The sequence below is a fragment of the Takifugu flavidus genome, unplaced genomic scaffold (genome assembly GCF_003711565.1).
Source record: "Takifugu flavidus isolate HTHZ2018 unplaced genomic scaffold, ASM371156v2 ctg440, whole genome shotgun sequence".
NCBI lineage: Eukaryota > Metazoa > Chordata > Actinopteri > Tetraodontiformes > Tetraodontidae > Takifugu > Takifugu flavidus.
Window position 1 is genome coordinate 1 of NW_026622059.1, and position 17,167 is coordinate 17,167.

The window sequence follows — 17,167 nt, forward strand, 5'->3', positions numbered from 1 at the left end:
CGCGGACCGCGGATGCCGTCGCCGTGGGGGCGGAGCGGCACAGCGTTGAGACGGGTGGAGGCCGCGGACCGCGGATGCCGTCGCCGTGGGGGCGGAGCGGCACAGCGTTGAGACGGGTGGAGGCTGCGGACGCGGACGCCGTCGCCGTGGGGGCGGAGGCTGCAGGCCGCGGACGCCGTCGCCGTGGGGGCGGAGCGGCACAGCGTTGAGACGGGTGGAGGCCGCAGGCCGCGGACGCCCTCGCCGTGGGGGCGGAGCGGCACAGCGTTGAGACGGGTGGAGGCCGCGGACGCCGTCGCCGTGGGGGCGGAGCGGCACAGCGTTGAGATGGGTGGAGGCCGCGGACCGCGGACGCCCTCGCCGTGGGGCGGAGCGGCACAGCGTTGAGACGGGTGGAGGCCGCGGACCGCGGACGCCGTCGCCGTGGGGGCGGAGCGGCACAGCGTTGAGACGGGTGGAGGCCGCGGACCGCGGATGCCGTCGCCGTGGGGGCGGAGCGGCACAGCGTTGAGACGGGTGGAGGCCGCGGACGCGGACGCCGTCGCCGTGGGGGCGGAGGCTGCAGGCGTGGACGCCGTCGCCGTGGGGGCGGAGCGGCACAGCGTTGAGACGGGTGGAGGCCGCGGACGGCGTCGCCGTGGGGGCGGAGCGGCACAGCGTTGAGACGGGTGGAGGCTGCGGACGCCGTCGCCGTGGAGGCGGAGCGGCACAGCGTGAGACGGGTGGAGGCCGCGGACGCAGTCGCCGTGGGGGCGGAGCGGCACAGCGTTGAGACGGGTGGAGGCCGCGGACGCCGGCGCCGTGGGGGGGAGCGGCACAGCGTTGAGACGGGGGAGGCCGCGGACCGCGGATGCCGTCGCCGTGGGGGCGGAGCGGCACAGCGTTGAGACGGATGGAGGCCGCGGACCGCGGACCGTCGCCGTGGGCGGGCGCGCGGCGGCGGGCGGCGAGGCTGCAGGCCGCGGACGCCGTCGCCGTGGTGGGCGGAGCGGCACAGCGTTGAGACGGGTGGAGGCCGCGGACGGCGTCGCCGTTGGGGCGGAGCGGCACAGCGTTGAGACGGGTGGAGGCTGCGGACGCCGTCGCCGTGGGGCGGAGCGGCACAGCGTTGAGACGGGTGGAGGCCGCGGACGGGGCGTCGCCGTGGGGGCGGAGCGGCACAGCGTTGAGACGGGTGGAGGCCGCGGACGCCGCGCCGTGGGGGCGGAGCGGCACAGCGTTGAGACGGGTGGAGGCCGCGGACGCAGTCGCCGTGGGGGCGGAGCGGCACAGCGTTGAGACGGGTGGAGGCCGCAGGCCGCGGATGCCGTCGCCGTGGGGGCGGAGCGGCACAGCGTTGAGAGGGGTGGAGGCCGCGGACCGCGGACGCCCTCACCGTGGGGGCGGAGCGGCACAGCGTTGAGACGGGTGGAGGCCGCGGACCGCGGATGCCGTCGCCGTGGGGGCGGAGCGGCACAGCGTTGAGACGGATGGAGGCCGCGGACCGCGGACGCCGTCGCCGTGGGGGCGGAGGCTGCAGGCCGCGGACGCCGTCGCCGTGGGGGCGGAGCGGCACAGCGTTGAGACGGGTGGAGGCCGCGGACGCGTCGCCGTGGGGGCGGAGCGGCACAGCGTTGAGACGGGTGGAGGCGCGGACGCCGTCGCCGTGGAGGCGGAGCGGCACAGCGTTGAGACGGGTGGAGGCCGCGGACGGCGTCGCCGTGGGGGGAGCGGCACAGCGTTGAGACGGGTGGAGGCTGCGGACGCCGTCGCCGTGGAGGCGGAGCGGCACAGCGTTGAGACGGGTGGAGGCCGCGGACGCAGCGCCGCATGGGGGCGGAGCGGCACAGCGTTGAGACGGGTGGAGGCCGCGGACGCGGCCGCCGTGGGGGCGGAGCGGCACAGCGTTGAGACGTGTGGAGGCCGCGGACGCAGTCGCCGTGGGGGCGGAGCGGCACAGCGTTGAGACGGGTGGAGGCCGCGGACGCCGTCGCCGTGGGGGCGGAGCGGCACAGCGTTGAGACGGGTGGAGGCCGCGGACACCGTCGCCAGGGGCGGAGCGGCACAGCGTTGAGATGGGTGGAGGCCGCGGACGCCCTCGCCGTGGGGGCGGAGCGGCACAGCGTTGAGACGGGCAGAGGCTGCAGACCGCGGACGCCCTCGCCATGGGGGCGGAGCGGCACAGCCGTGCGCTACAGTGCACACTCGTGCAGCCATGTTCTATTGTGGGGGACGACCTGATTTTTCTATTGATTCTCCTAACAGGAGCAGCCGTTGATCAATAGACTCAATATCAATGGCCTGTTTCAGCCTGTGAAGCTGTTAATGATGCTGTGAGAGGAAGGAAGGCCTCACTGATGCATTTAGTTCTAACTATATATTCAGCCGTATATGTAGAATACTTCATCTTTACTGCACCAGAGCTACGATGGCTGAACATCTCAGACGTGCTCCACAATCCCACTGTGATCCAGTTTATTTCTGATTCCTGCTTCATTGGAATTGTGGTCAAAAATCCCGGACTGCTTTTGTGTCGTCTTTAGTCACGATTCGGTGCTGTTCTAGACCTTCACCCCCCCCCCCCCCCAGCATGGCCGTGATCAGCACTACAGTTAAAAACATAAATATTGGAATATCAGAAATGTCCTCTTGACAACATGCAGATGCTGTTTCCTCTTGTATTGTGATTCACCATGAGATTATTTTTAAGTCGAGGGCGACTCTGAAGATGCTTGTTTTTTAGAATACAGATTTATACTGATGATCACAGTGTGTTATATGGTGCCTACAACATTTGCTCCACTAGATGGCAGCCTTTCCAGAGCTCTATGATTATTTAGCTGGCTGTGGAATAACATTCTAAACACCCCATAGTTCACGCTTGGACAATTCAAGACCCTTAAAAATGTATCTGAGTGAGAATTGACATTGCTTTTCTTTGTTGGATGTTAATTTTGTCTCTTCTCCGTTCTAAGCTCTCTGTCCTCTTGGGATCTATGTTACTGTTTACATCTGTGAGTTCTCGTGGTGATCATGAAGGATGAGGCCAACTTGGCTGAGTCGCTTTGGAAAAAGAGGTTTAATCTCACCAGGAAAATTAAAAATAAAGGACAAAGGTGTAGAAAAACAGCCAGTTTTCCTAGGATCACGTTGCTCTCTCCTGACAACCTGTGGAATCAGCAATAGGAAAGATGAGGTTGGTTGGACAGACGGGACCTTCATGATGAACATCCAGCAGGTCTAGAACTCATATTCAGGCCGTGAGCTCAACCCTCGTGTTTCTTCAGACGGAAGCTTCTCCTGCGGTCGAACACAAATGCACCGAGGAACCGGTCGAGGACCAAGACCATAAACCAAAGCCAGGGAACAGCGGTTCAGTGAATGTGGTTTTGAAGGTATGGAGGTGGACCAGGGTGGTGTCGGTGGTGATCTGTAGAAGGTCACAGTGCCAGCGGGGTAGTTCACATAGACGGCGACTCTCCGAGGATCAGTGGATGAGAAGGGGAGGAGGTCTACCCTTTTGTCATCGTGGAGGACAGAGTAACCTCTGTCAGAACACTCAAGGCTCCAAGACTGCTGATTCTCTTCCAAACCGGCTTTGGGGACTGCTTCCATGTCTCTGGATCTTTTTGTATGCCACAGAAATCCAAACCCATCCTGTCCACTCCACCTCCCAGTAACAGCGACCAGTTAGGCTGTTGCTACACAGCAGCTGGGGCCAGTCCTGAAACCTCTCTGGATGGTCTGGATATGGTTGGTCCTCGGCCACTGTCCTCATCACCCTGTTGTTGGACACTTGGATTAACCTGTGGACGGTGTTGGTGTCCACGCTGAGCTCACAGTGATCTAAAGGGAGAGAGGAGGAACCAGGAACCAGCTCATGAAACACAACTGAGTCCACTAACTGCTGCTTTTTTCAGAGCGTGACGTGCTGACGCATCAAGTTGATCACTTACACTTCTTCAGACCACTCTTAAGTCTCTCTTTCCCACAATGGTCCAGTCTGGATTGGGAGAAGACACAGAGGAAATGAAATCCAAGGCAGGACAGAGGTTCAACAGATGCCACCTCAACCTTGAGCTCTACACTGTTCGTCCCTGACTTTGGGTCTGCCTGAACCGGTTTGCTCTTGATTCGGTTGTGAACCTCAGAGCTGGATTTGTGACATCTCTCCATATGCCAACGTCATGGAGGAGAACTTTGCCTATTTCTCTCTAAGGATTCCCTCCCAGGCAGTGGCTGCAGCCAGATGGTTGTGCTGGCATCACCTGATTTTTGTATCTCTGACGTGACCCTTTTATTCTCCCTTATGTGGGTTCTCGTACCCTGAAGGTCCAGAAAGCATCACATCTCTCTGCTCAGAGGTGGTTCAGATCTCACAATGTGCTGCTTGAACCACCGAACGTCTGGAAGGTCTCCATGCTCATCAATAAATAGTATCAGTCTTCATTTTAGGGAGGGTGTTTGCATCTACCTGAGAACCTCCAGGCTCAACTCTGGATCCTCCAGAACAGCAGAGAGCTGCTTCGTTCCATCATCTCCAGGATGGTTGAAGCTCAGGTCCAGTTCTTTTAGATGGGTTGGGTTGGACCTCAACGCTGAGGCAGAGAAGAACATCCTTCTGCTGTGATGAGACAGCCCGATAACCTGCATGCAAGCACATCCACCCCACACACACACGCACACACACACACACACACACCACACACACACAAAACACACACACACACACACGCACGCACACCACACACAAGAAACACACACATCCACCACACACACACGCACACACATGAACACACAACACACACAATCCACCACACACACACACATGCACACCACACACAACCACACAAACACACACAGACACAGACACACACACACACACACACATGCACACACACCACACAACACACATGCACACAACAACACCACACACACACACACACCACACACAACCACACAACACAACAAACCCACACATCCACCACACATACACACACATGCACACACACACACCACACACACACACAAACCACACCACACACAACACACACATTGCTCACTAATTAACAGCTCGTTTATGCAAAGTTCTGGGTCGTGTGTCGGGGCCTGGACCTGACTGGGGAGCGAAGCACAGGAACCAGAACCAGACTAAGTCATTTTAAAAGCTGTGGGAGTGAACAGTGGTCGGCTGGTCGGCATTTTTGGTAAAGATATTTCCTCCTTTGGAAGATAACCAAAATTTCAAGCTGCCATTTAGAAAAACTGATGATGCTGATAAGGAGTACTAACCTGAGGATCTCCAGCCGGCAGTTTGGACTCTTCAGACCAACAGAGAGCTTGTTCAGCCCTGAATCCCTCAGGTCATTGTTACTCAGGTCCAGCTCTAGCAGACTAGAGGAGGAGGCGCTGAGGACGGGGGACAGAGCTTCACAACTCCTCTCCCTCAGATTGCAGTGACTCAACCTGAAAAAAGAAAAGAAGAAGAAAGCAGGAAATCCTTCTGGTTCTCTCCTGCACAATCAGGGACGCAGGCTTATTTCTTTAGTTGACCTTTATGAGGACGGAAGGTGCAATGATACGGAATGAAATCAGTTCTTGGAGTAACTACTGCGACTGCCTAAAACGCTGCCAGGTGTGATGCGTGTTGCTGAACACCTGCAGACACCTGCAGACACATGCATAACACCTGCAGACACCTGCAGACACCTGCAGACACCTGCAGAACACCTGCAGACACCTGCAGACACCTGCAGAACACCTGCAGACACCTGCAGAACACCTGCAGAACATTTACAGGTCACCTGCAGAACACCTGCAGACACCTGCAGAACACCTGCAGACACCTGTAGAACACCTGCAAACACCTGCAGACACCTGCAGAACACCTGCAGACACCTGCAGACACCTGCAGAACACCTGCAGACACCTGCAGACACCTGCAGACACCTGCAGAACACCTGCAGACACCTGCAGACACATGCATAACACCTGCAGACACCTGCAGACACCTGCAGACACCTGTAGAACACCTGCAGACACCTGCAGACACCTGCAGACACCTGCAGCAGAACACCTGCAGACACCTGCAGAACACCTGCAGACACCTGCAGAACACCTGCAGAACACCTGCAGACACCTGCAGACACCTGCAGACACCTGCAGAACACCTGCAGACACCTGCAGACACCTGCAGAACACCTGCAGACACCTGCAGAACATTTACAGGTCACCTGCAGAACACCTGCAGAACACCTGCAGAACATTTACAGGTCACCTGCAGAACACCTGCAGACACCTGCAGACACATGCAGAAACCTGCAGACACATGCAGAACACCTGCAGACACCTGCAGAACACCTGCAGAAACCTGCAGACACCTGCAGAACACCTGCAGAACACTTGTAGACACCTGCAGACACCTGCAGACACCTGCAGACACCTGCAGAACACCTGCAGACACCTGCAGAACACCTGCAGAACACCTGCAGAACACTTACAGGACTTTTCTGCAGGCTCTGACCACTGGCAGCAGCCTCAGAAGAACCCACTCTGAAGCAGAGTATTTCTTCAGGTCAAACATCTCCAGGTCTTGTCCTGAGGACAGTAACATGAAGCCAAGAGCTGACCACTGAGCAGAGGAGAGACTTTCTGTTGTCAATCTTCTGGATCTGAGGTTCTGTTGAACCTCCTGGACCAGTGAACTATCGTTCAGCTCGTTCAGACAGTGGAACAGGTTGATGATTCTCTCTGAGGACAGATTCTCTCCAATCTCCTCTTGATGTAGCCAATGATTTCCTGATTGGGCTCTGAGCTGCCTTCACCGTTAATTAGACCTCGTAGAAGAGCCTGATTGGTCGGCAGAGAAAGACCCAAAAGGAACCGCAGGAACAGGTCCAGGTGTCCTTTTTCATTTTGCAAGGCCTCGTCCACCGCACACTGGTAAAAATCAGCCTGTTTGATTTTGGTGTTGGGCATTTTAGAGCGTAAATAACGTAATAAGGTTGGTTTTTTGACAGTATGTTGGTGCCAGAATTGGTGAATGTCAAATGTGCATGAAGAGCAGCGAGAAACTCCTGAACACTCAGATGGACAAAGCAGAACACCTCCTCCTTGAACAGTCCTCGCTCCTTCTGAACATCTGCGTGAACACTCCTGAGTAGGCATCAGCCGACCTGACGGTGATGCCACAGTCTCTTAGATCGGACTCGTAGAAGATCACATTGCCTTTCTGCAGTTGTTTAAATGCCAGCTTTGCCAGAATTGGAATCATCTCACAGCTCTCTGGACTCCATTGTGGAGCTTTCCCGTCTCCTCTCTTGTTTTTCGGTGTGGACTGAACAACCAGGAAGTAGATGTACATCGCTCATCCATAAATAGTATCAGGTCTTCATTTTAGGGAGGGTGTTTGCATCTACCTGAGAACCTCCAGGCTCAACTCTGGATCCTCCAGAACAGCAGAGAGCTGCTTCGTTCCAACATCTCCAGGATGGTTGAAGCTCAGGTCCAGTTCTTTTAGATGGGTTGGGTTGGACCTCAACGCTGAGGCCAGAGAAGAACATCCTTCTGCTGTGATGAGACAGCCCGATAACCTGCATGCAAGCACATCCACCACACACACCACACACACGCACGCACACACACACCACAACACACACACACACACACACACACACACACACCACACACACACACACACACACACACACACACACACAACACAGACATTCCTCACTAATTAACAGCTCATTTATGCAAAGTTCTGGGTCGTGTGTTGGGGCCTGGACCTGACTGGGGAGCGAAGCACAGGAACCAGAACCAGACTAAGTCATTTTAAAAGCTGTGGGAGTGAACAGTGGTCGGCTGGTCGGCATTTTTGGTAAAGATATTTCCTCTTTTTGGAAGATAACCAACATTTCAAGCTGCCATTTAGAAAAACTGATGATGCTGATAAGGAGCACTAACCTGAGGATCTCCAGCCGGCAGTTTGGACTCTTCAGACCAACAGAGAGCTCGTTCAGCCCTGAATCCCTCAGCTCATTGTCACTCAGGTCCAGCTCTAGCAGACTAGAGGAGGAGGCGCTGAGGACGGGGGACAGAGCTTCACAACTCCTCTCACTCAGATTGCAGTGACTCAACCTGAAAAAAGAAAAAGAAGAAGAAAGCAGGAAATCCTTCTGGTTCTCTCCTGCACAATCAGGGACGCAGGCTTATTTCTTTAGTTGACCTTTATGAGGACGGAAGGTGCAATGATACGGAATGAAATCAGTTCTTGGAGTAACTACTGCGACTGCCTAAAACGCTGCCAGATGTGATGCGTGTTGCTGAACACCTGCAGACACCTGCAGACACCTGCAGACACCTGCAGACACCTGCAGAACACCTGCAGACACCTGCAGACACCTGCAGACACCTGCAGACACCTGCAGAACACCTGCAGACACCTGCAGACACCTGCAGACACCTGCAGACACCCGCAGACACCTGCAGACACCTGCAGACACCTGCAGAACACCTGCAGACACCCGCAGACACCTGCAGACACCCCAGAACACCTGCAGAACACCTGCAGACACCTGCAGAACACCTGCAGACACCTGCAGACACCTGCAGAACACCTGCAGAACACCTGCAGACACCTGCAGACACCTGTAGACACCTGCAGACACCTGCAGAACACCTGCAGAACACCTGCAGACACCTGCAGACACCTGCAGAACACCTGCAGACACCTGCAGACACCTGCAGAACACCTGCAGGAAACCTGCAGACACCTTCAGACACCTGCAGACACCTGCAGAACACCTGCAGACACCTGCAGACACCTGCAGACACCTGCAGAACACCTGCAGAAACACCTGCAGACACCTGCAGAACAACTGCAGAACACCTGCAGAACACCTGCAGACACCTGTAGAACACCTGCAGACACCTGCAGACACCTGCAGACACCTGCAGAACACCTGCAGACACCTGCAGACACCTGCAGACACCCGCAGACACCTGCAGACACCTGCAGACACCTGCAGAACACCTGCAGACACCCGCAGACACCTGCAGACACACCGCAGAACACCTGCAGAACACCTGCAGACACCTGCAGAACACCTGCAGACACCTGCAGACACCTGCAGAACACCTGCAGAACACCTGCAGACACCTGCAGACACCTGTAGACACCTGCAGACACCTGCAGACACCTGCAGAACACCTGCAGACACCTGTAGAACACCTGCAGAACACCTGCAGATACCTGCAGACACCTGCAGACACCTGCAGAACACCTGCAGACACCTGCAGACACCTACAGACACCTGCAACCACCTGCAGACACCTGCAGAACACCTGCAGACACCTGCAGAACACCTGCAACCACCTGCAGACACCTGCAGAACACCTGCAGACACCTGCAGAACACCTGCAACCACCTACAGACACCTGCAGACACCTGCAGACACCTGCAGACACCTGGAGAACACCTGCAGACACCTGTAGACACCTGCAGACACCTGCAGAACACCTGCAGTCACCTGCAGACACCTGCAGACACCTGCAGACACCTGCAGAACACCTGCAGACACCTGCAGACACCCGCAGAACACCTGCAGACACCTGCAGAACACCTGCAGACACCTGCAGAACACCTGCAGAACACCTGCAGACACCTGCAGAACACCTGCAGACACCTGCAGACACCTGCAGACACCTACAGAACACCTGCAGACACCTGCAGACACCTGCAGACACCTGCAGACACCTACAGAACACCTGTAGAACACCTGCAGACACCTGCAGACACCTGCAGACACTGCAGACAGACACCTGCAGAACACCTGCAGAACACCTGCAGAACACCTGCAGACACCTGCAGAACACCTGCAACCACCTGCAGACACCTGCAGACACCTGCAGACACCTGCTGAACACCTGCAGACACCTGCAGAACACTTACATGGCTTTTCTGCAGGCTGTGACCACTGGCAGCAGTCTCAGAAGAACCCACTCTGAAGCAGAGTATTTCTTCAGGTCAAACATCTCCAGGTCTTGTCCTGAGGACAGTAATATGAAGCCAAGAGCTGACCACTGAGCAGAGGAGAGCCTTTCTGTTCTCAATCTTCTGGATCTGAGGTTCTGTTGAACCTCCTGGACCAGTGAACTATCGTTCAGCTCGCTCAGACAGTGGAACAGGTTGATGATTCTCTCTGAGGACAGATTCTCTCCAGTCTTCTCCTTGATGTAGCCAATGATTTCCTGATTGGGCTCTGAGCTGCCTTCACCGTTAATTAGACCTCGTAGAAGAGCCTGATTGGTCGGCAGAGAAAGACCCAAAAGGAACCGCAGGAACAGGTCCAGGTGTCCTTTTTCATTTTGCAAGGCCTCGTCCACCGCACACTGGTAAAAATCAGCCTGTTTGATTTTGGTGTTGAACAGTTTAGAGCCTAAATAACGTAATAAGGTTGTTTTTTTTGACAGTATGTTGGTGCCAAACTTGGTGAATGTCAATGTGCATGAAGAGCAGCGAGAAACTCCTGAACACTCAGATGGACAAAGCAGAACACCTCCTCCTTGAACAGTCCTCGCTCCCTTCTGAACATCTGCGTGAACACTCCTGAGTAGGCATCAGCCGACTGACGGTGATGCCACAGTCTCTTAGATCGGACTCGTAGAAGATCACATTGCCTTTCTGCAGTTGTTCAAATGCCAGCTTTGCCAGAATTGGAATCATCTCACAGCTCTCTGGACTCCATTGTGGAGCTTTCCCGTCTCCTCTCTTGTTTTCTGTGGACTGAACATCCAGGAAGTAGATGTACATCGCTGTGAGAGTCTTGGGCAGCTCTTCTCGCATCTTCAACACATCCTCAAAAACCTTTGCAGTGACCCAGCAGAAGATTGGGATGTGACACATGATATGGAGGCTTCGAGATGCCTTGATGTGAGAGATGATCCTGCACGCCCGCTCCTCCTCCTTGAACTTCCTCCTAAAGTACTCTTCCTTCTGCACATCAGTAAACCCTCGCACCTCTGTCCTCATGTCCACAAAATCCGGATGGATCTGATTGGCTGCCGCGGGCCTCGTGGTTATCCAGAGTCGAGCGGAGGGGAGAAGACTTCTGTTAATGAGGTTTGTGAGCAGGACCTCCACCGAGCACGGTGCCTTCACATCTATATCCGCCTCCTGGAATTCATTGGTTCTGGTGTCCATTTCTAGTCGGCTCTCATCCAGCCCATCCAAGATAAACAGAAGCTTGAATTTACAACTGTCAAAATTGGCGTCTCCTGATGACTGCAGAGCTGTAAAGATGCTGTTAAGAGCCTCTATTTGAATGGCCCTGGACTCTTGGATGCACTTATGAGTGAGTTCAGCCAAGGATAGGCGTCTCCCCCTCAACAGGTTCAGCTGGCGAAAGGTGAACGGCAATATGAGATGCACGTCTTGATTGGCTCGTTGTTCTGCCCAGTCCAACACAAACTTGCGGATTAGAAAGGTTTTGCCAATTCCTGCATTTCCGTTGGTCAGAACAGTTCTTATGGGTTTATATTTCCCAGCTGGAGGTGTAAACAGGTCACTGGGACTAATGGGTTGTTCTGTGTCTGAAGGGTTCCCAACCATGTCAATCTGAGTGACCTCGTGCTGAGCATTGATGTGTATGTCGCCACCGTGGTGACGTACAGCTGTGTGTAGACGTCGTCCAGCCGTTGCTCATCTGCCTTCTCATCACAGCCTTCCTGCACACACATAAACTTGCTCCTCAGGTTTGACTGAAGCTTTGATTGATAAGAGCCGATGGGGACGTGTTCACATGTGGGACCTAAAAGCAAAATATACATGCACATGTTAGTCGATATATTCAGCAGATATGAATATATATATATTTATTCCAGAGTGCTTTGAGCTGATGTTTTACAGTTTATCTTCTTCTCAGGTCCAGTTGGGCCTCACATTTCAAAAAGACAAGAACAGCATCACTGGAGTAAAACAATCCCAAAAACTTAAGTAAAGAACTCAGAAGAGCTTTTAAAGCAGGTACGACTGGAATTCTTTCAGACTGACGCTGCAGCAATTTGCTGTTGATGCTGCTGTTGAGATCTGACGCTCAAAGTTTCAGACTGGATCAAGTTTCACTGATTCCAGATCAGGAAAAACAATGAAAGTGGTGGCGGGTCTCAGCAGGTCCGAAGGGTTGATCATGAGTTCTGAACTTGATAGGACACAAACCTCCATTCCAAGAAAAGGCGGTGCAGCTTCATCTGGAAGGATGGGTTAACCCTAACCCTAAGCATGCCTCAGTCAGTCAGACCACTTCCTGTGTGTCTTGGTAACAGTTAACTCTAATTTATGACATTTTAATGACGTTAGTGGTGATGATGGTCACTCTATCCATGCCTTTATTACACCTCTATCCATGCCTTTATTACACCTCTATCCATGCCTTTATTACACCTCTATCCATGCCTTTATTACAGCATGGCCCGTCTGTCCTCTCCTGCCCGTTCCCATATTCTCCTACATAAATGCACATATTGCCGGTCTTGGTTTTCTCTGGTCTTGCTGATCCTGGATTCGCTCCATCAGGACCCGGAGGATGAAGGTGGGCCACATCTCTGATGAGGACGTCTGAAGATGCACCTGGACCTGGTATATTACTGTTAATGCTGATGTGCTCTGTGCACGTGGCCTCTGCTGCACGTCTGCCCGTCCCAGGGAGACGGATCCCTCAGCTGTGGATCTCCTCCAGGTTTCTCCAGGTTTTTCCTGACCTGGTTTGAGGGCCTGAGGACGGAGGACGTCACACCTGTGCTGCCTGTAAAGTCCTCTGATGCAGCAATCTGGTGATTTTGGGCCTCAGGGCGGCTGATCGGCTCCCGGAGGCACCAGAATCTCAGCAGAACCACCTGGAGTGCTGCTCCTAAATCATGAAGCCATCTGCCATCGGACGTTAAACAGCCTCCTTTACTCCACATCTTTAAAAGCCATCTCAAAATGCACCTTGATCCTGTGTCAGGTTCAAACTGTTCATTTAAAAATGCTGTAACTACTTATTGTCACTCCTGACCAGAACCCTGACCTGCTTTAGCTGATGTTCTATCACCTCAGGATAGCAGGAGACAACCTGACCATCCATCCCCCATTTTCTTATATGTTCCTTTCTGTATATCATGCTTTGTTTTATCTTGTGACGCTTATGCTTTATCATATGATGCTTACCCTTACGCGTATTGTAATCTTACATGTTCGCGTGCTCGTATAAAAATGAACCTCCCCAGGGCCCACACTGGTAGCTACACTGCAGACGTGCAGTGGCCCTAGCAGCAAGTAAACCGAAGCTTCCTCTTACGGCAACAGCACAGGATGGAAACTCATCACTTCCTCTCCAACATCCTGCTTTCGTTTTTGCCGTTTTTCTTCCGTGTTCTTTTATACTTATTTTATCTGAGCTGCTTTATAATTGTAATGATTGTTTTTAAAGTGCTTTATGAATATATCATCATGAAACAACTCTGGAATTCTCTGAAACATTTTAGTGTAAAGATGTTTTACCCGACGTGTTTTGAGCTTTCTGTTCTCCGTTCAGCACTTTATTCTCAGCAACACTGATAACGAACTAGAGAAACAGTTTAACCTTTAACCTCTCCTGTATTAAAGGCTTTAGAACAGAAACTGAAACAAGCGTCACTGACCTGTTGGATCTGAACTGACAGCTGAAAGATTTTGCAGAATGTCGTTCCGAGGTATCTTCTCTAAAATCTTCTTGGTGACTTCCACGGCTCCTTGATCTTTGTAAGCCTTCACCATCAAATCCACAACGACCGTCCTTTTTTTGTTATCTATTTGGCCCTCTTTAATCGGGTTGAAGCCTCCCATGACTCCAGGATCTTTCAGGTAAAAATTGAATTTATCGAATTCATCCTCAGTTAAATGCTCCAGAACATTCAGCAGGATCTCTTGGGCCATTGTAGCGTCCGTCTTCTCTTTAGAGCAGGGGGGCTCATTACGTCGATCCCGATCTACCGGTCGATCGGGATCTACCGGTCGGTCGATCGCGGCGTGACATTTAAAAATATCAGCCTATCATTCGTCCCGTCACGTGATTGATGTACAGGGCAGCCAGTGAGATGACAACTGAAGTTGACGATCAAGTGACCAATCACGTGCAAACAACGGCGCTGAGTGCAGCAGAACGACGTCAGCCTATCAGCAGTCCCGTGACTTGATTGACATACAGGGCAGCCAATCAGAAGCGCTAAACTATTCAGCCAATTACCTCTGATTTTAAGCCACCGCTAAAGCTGATGGTCATCAAAATGACTGAGGGAGCGGGACCAAGTAAGAAGACAAAAACAGATCACTTTCATATCGGCCAGTGCAAACATCTACTTTCTACATGAAGATGATGAAGTCCAAAAAGCGTTGACTGATGAACATCTGGAGGTGTGGGTGAGGCTGTCAGCAGCTACGGTCCCTGTGCCTCCCTGGCTGGTTCAGTTCAGTGCCCGTCAGCAAAGTAAACTTAGGTAATTACAAAAAAAGGTTAATAGTTAATTATTATGTGTGTTTTGCCATATTGGCTCATTCAGTTAAGCAAAGTACATCAACTGTACATACAAATAATCCTCAATACATTTGAAAATAATTAATTTTGTTTTGCATTTTGTGGTGGGTAGATCACTTTGACTTGGTCATTTTGTAAGTAGCTCGCATGCTGAAAAAGTGTGAGCACCCTGATTTAGAGCCTCCGTCCCCAAACACCATCGTTCAGGAGATGGTTTAAAGGTTGAATGAGTCATTGACGATGGTCCAAAGTTGGTTGTCAGTAACGGGACAGGAAATCAGACAGAGAGAGAGCAACGATAGTTGTGGGGGAGCAGATCACAGAAAGCTGTTTTGATCATTTTCTGGATGAACCTACATCAACCCCTCTCTCAAAGCTGCTTTAGTCACATGGGGCCCAAACGCACCTCCCAAATGTGAGACCCCTTAACTCTGAACTCTTTATTTTGAAATGGCAACTAACTTGAATTGGTTTAGTTGGCTGATGGAACTGCTCTAAAGTGACATTTGACAGGCCAACGACCGGGACTGGGACAGCCCATAATACCCATATTAGTAACGTGGACCAACGAAAGGGGACAAAAGCCAAAGTTTCAGAATCAGCCTAAAGAAACATATGACAGAAGACATCAAAGACTTTAGGAACAAAGGCAGCGCATGTGCCATCGAGCTGCATCTTTCAGGGTCGTGATTAGTAGCAGGTTATGATACAGTAGCACAGATCATCAAAGAACACGAGCACGTTGTCTAGAATCAAAGAAAAGAACAAAGCTGCATGAAACAGTTGTGATCAGGGCGACTCAAGTAGTTCTGAGGGATCTGGAGACAAGGCGGCATTGTTGATGACAAACAGGAACAAACAAAAACATCAATCTGATATTGATATTAGAATGGACAGCACACACACACACACACACACACACACACCACTCATACAGCACCACACACACACAACACACACAAACACACACCACTCATACAGCACACGCACACACACACACACACACACACACACACACCATACACATCACAGCACACACACTAACACACGCACACACACACACACCACTCATACAGCACACACACTAACACACGCACACACACACACACACACACACACACTCATACAGCGCACCACAACACACCACACAAACACACACACACACAAACACACACACACTCACTCACACACTCAGTAGCAGTAAAATTCCACCACCATGACCCAAACACACTCCGCTCTGCCGTCGACAGTTTGAACAGCTTCATGTCGCCGTCGGCGCCACCCTGAATGAAACGGTTCCGTTCTAGAGCGACGCCACCAAGACGGTTACCTGAGGCAGGTGTAGCGGGTCCATGCTGTCGGGTCACCTGTTCTTCAGCCCCATCAAGGCTGTGGAGGACACAGTGGTGACACTGGTCACATCACCAGGTGTCTCACACAGGAACTCTTCAAAGCCATCACAGATGTTCACGCTCCGCTCTAGACGGGACGGCGTGCCCTCACCATGGGGGCGGAGCAGCACAGCGTTGAGACGGGCGGAGGCCGCAGACCGCGGACGCCCTCGCCGTGGGGGCGGAGCGGCACAGCGTTGAGACGGGTGGAGGCCGCAGACCGCGGACGCCCTCGCCGTGGGGGCGGAGCGGCACACAGCGTTGAGACGGGTGGAGGCTGCAGACCGCGGACGCCCTCGCCGTGGGGGCGGAGCGGCACAGCGCTGAGACGGGTGGAGGCCGCGGACAGCGTCGCCGTGGGGGCGGAGCGGCACAGCGTTGAGACGGGCGGAGGCCGCAGACCGCGGACGCCCTCGCCGTGGGGGCGGAGCGGCACAGCGTTGAGACGGGCGGAGGCCGCAGACCGCGGACGCCCTCGCCGTGGGGGCGGAGCGGCACAGCGTTGAGACGGGTGGAGGCTGCAGACCGCGGACGCCCTCACCATGGGGGCGGAGCGGCACAGCGTTGAGACGGGTGGAGGCTGCAGACCGCGGACGCCCTCGCCATGGGGGCGGAGCGGCACAGCGTTGAGACGGGCGGAGGCCGCAGACCGTGGACGCCCTCGCCGTGGGGGCGGAGCGGCACAGCGTTGAGACGGGTGGAGGCCGCGGACGCCGTCGCCGTGGGGGCGGAGGCTGCAGGCCGCGGAGCCGTCGCCGTGGGGGCGGAGCGGCACAGGGTTAGGGTTAGGGGGCGTGGGGGCGGAGCGGCACAGCGTTGAGACGGGTGGAGGCCGCGGACACAGCGTCGCCGTGGGGGCGGAGCGGCACAGCGTTGAGACGGGTGGAGGCCGCGGACAGCGTCGCCGTGGGGGCGGAGCGGCACAGCGTTGAGACGGGTGGAGGCTGCAGACCGCGGACGCCCTCGCCATGGGGGCGGAGCGGCACAGAGAGGCTCCTCTGGCAAAGGTTGATCCCCTGACAGTGAGGTCATGGAGGTGGGAGGTGCAGGAAGTGCGCCGTGCGCTACAGTGCACACTCGTGCAGCCATGTTCTATTGTGGGGGGCACGACCTGATTTTTCTATTGATTCTCCTAATAGGAGCAGCCGTTGATCAATAGTCTAAATATCAATGGCCTGTTTCAGCCTGTGAAGCTGTTAATGATGCTGTGAGAGGGAGAAGGCCTCACTGATGCATTTAGTTCTG

General features: G+C 54.0%; 1 long non-coding RNA gene and 1 pseudogene across 1 annotated transcript; one reads left to right on the plus strand and one right to left on the minus strand.

The window, feature by feature from the left end:
* The first annotated feature begins 12 nt into the window (after nucleotides 1–12).
* LOC130520599 (uncharacterized) lies at nucleotides 13–2,905 on the plus strand. The gene is made up of 2 exons (XR_008948937.1): nucleotides 13–146; nucleotides 1,652–2,905. It is a non-coding gene; the product is annotated as an uncharacterized LOC130520599 (long non-coding RNA).
* A 134-nt stretch (nucleotides 2,906–3,039) lies between these two features.
* On the minus strand, nucleotides 3,040–14,078 carry LOC130520600 (NLR family CARD domain-containing protein 3-like; annotated as a pseudogene).
* Nucleotides 14,079–17,167: the final 3,089 nt, after the last annotated feature.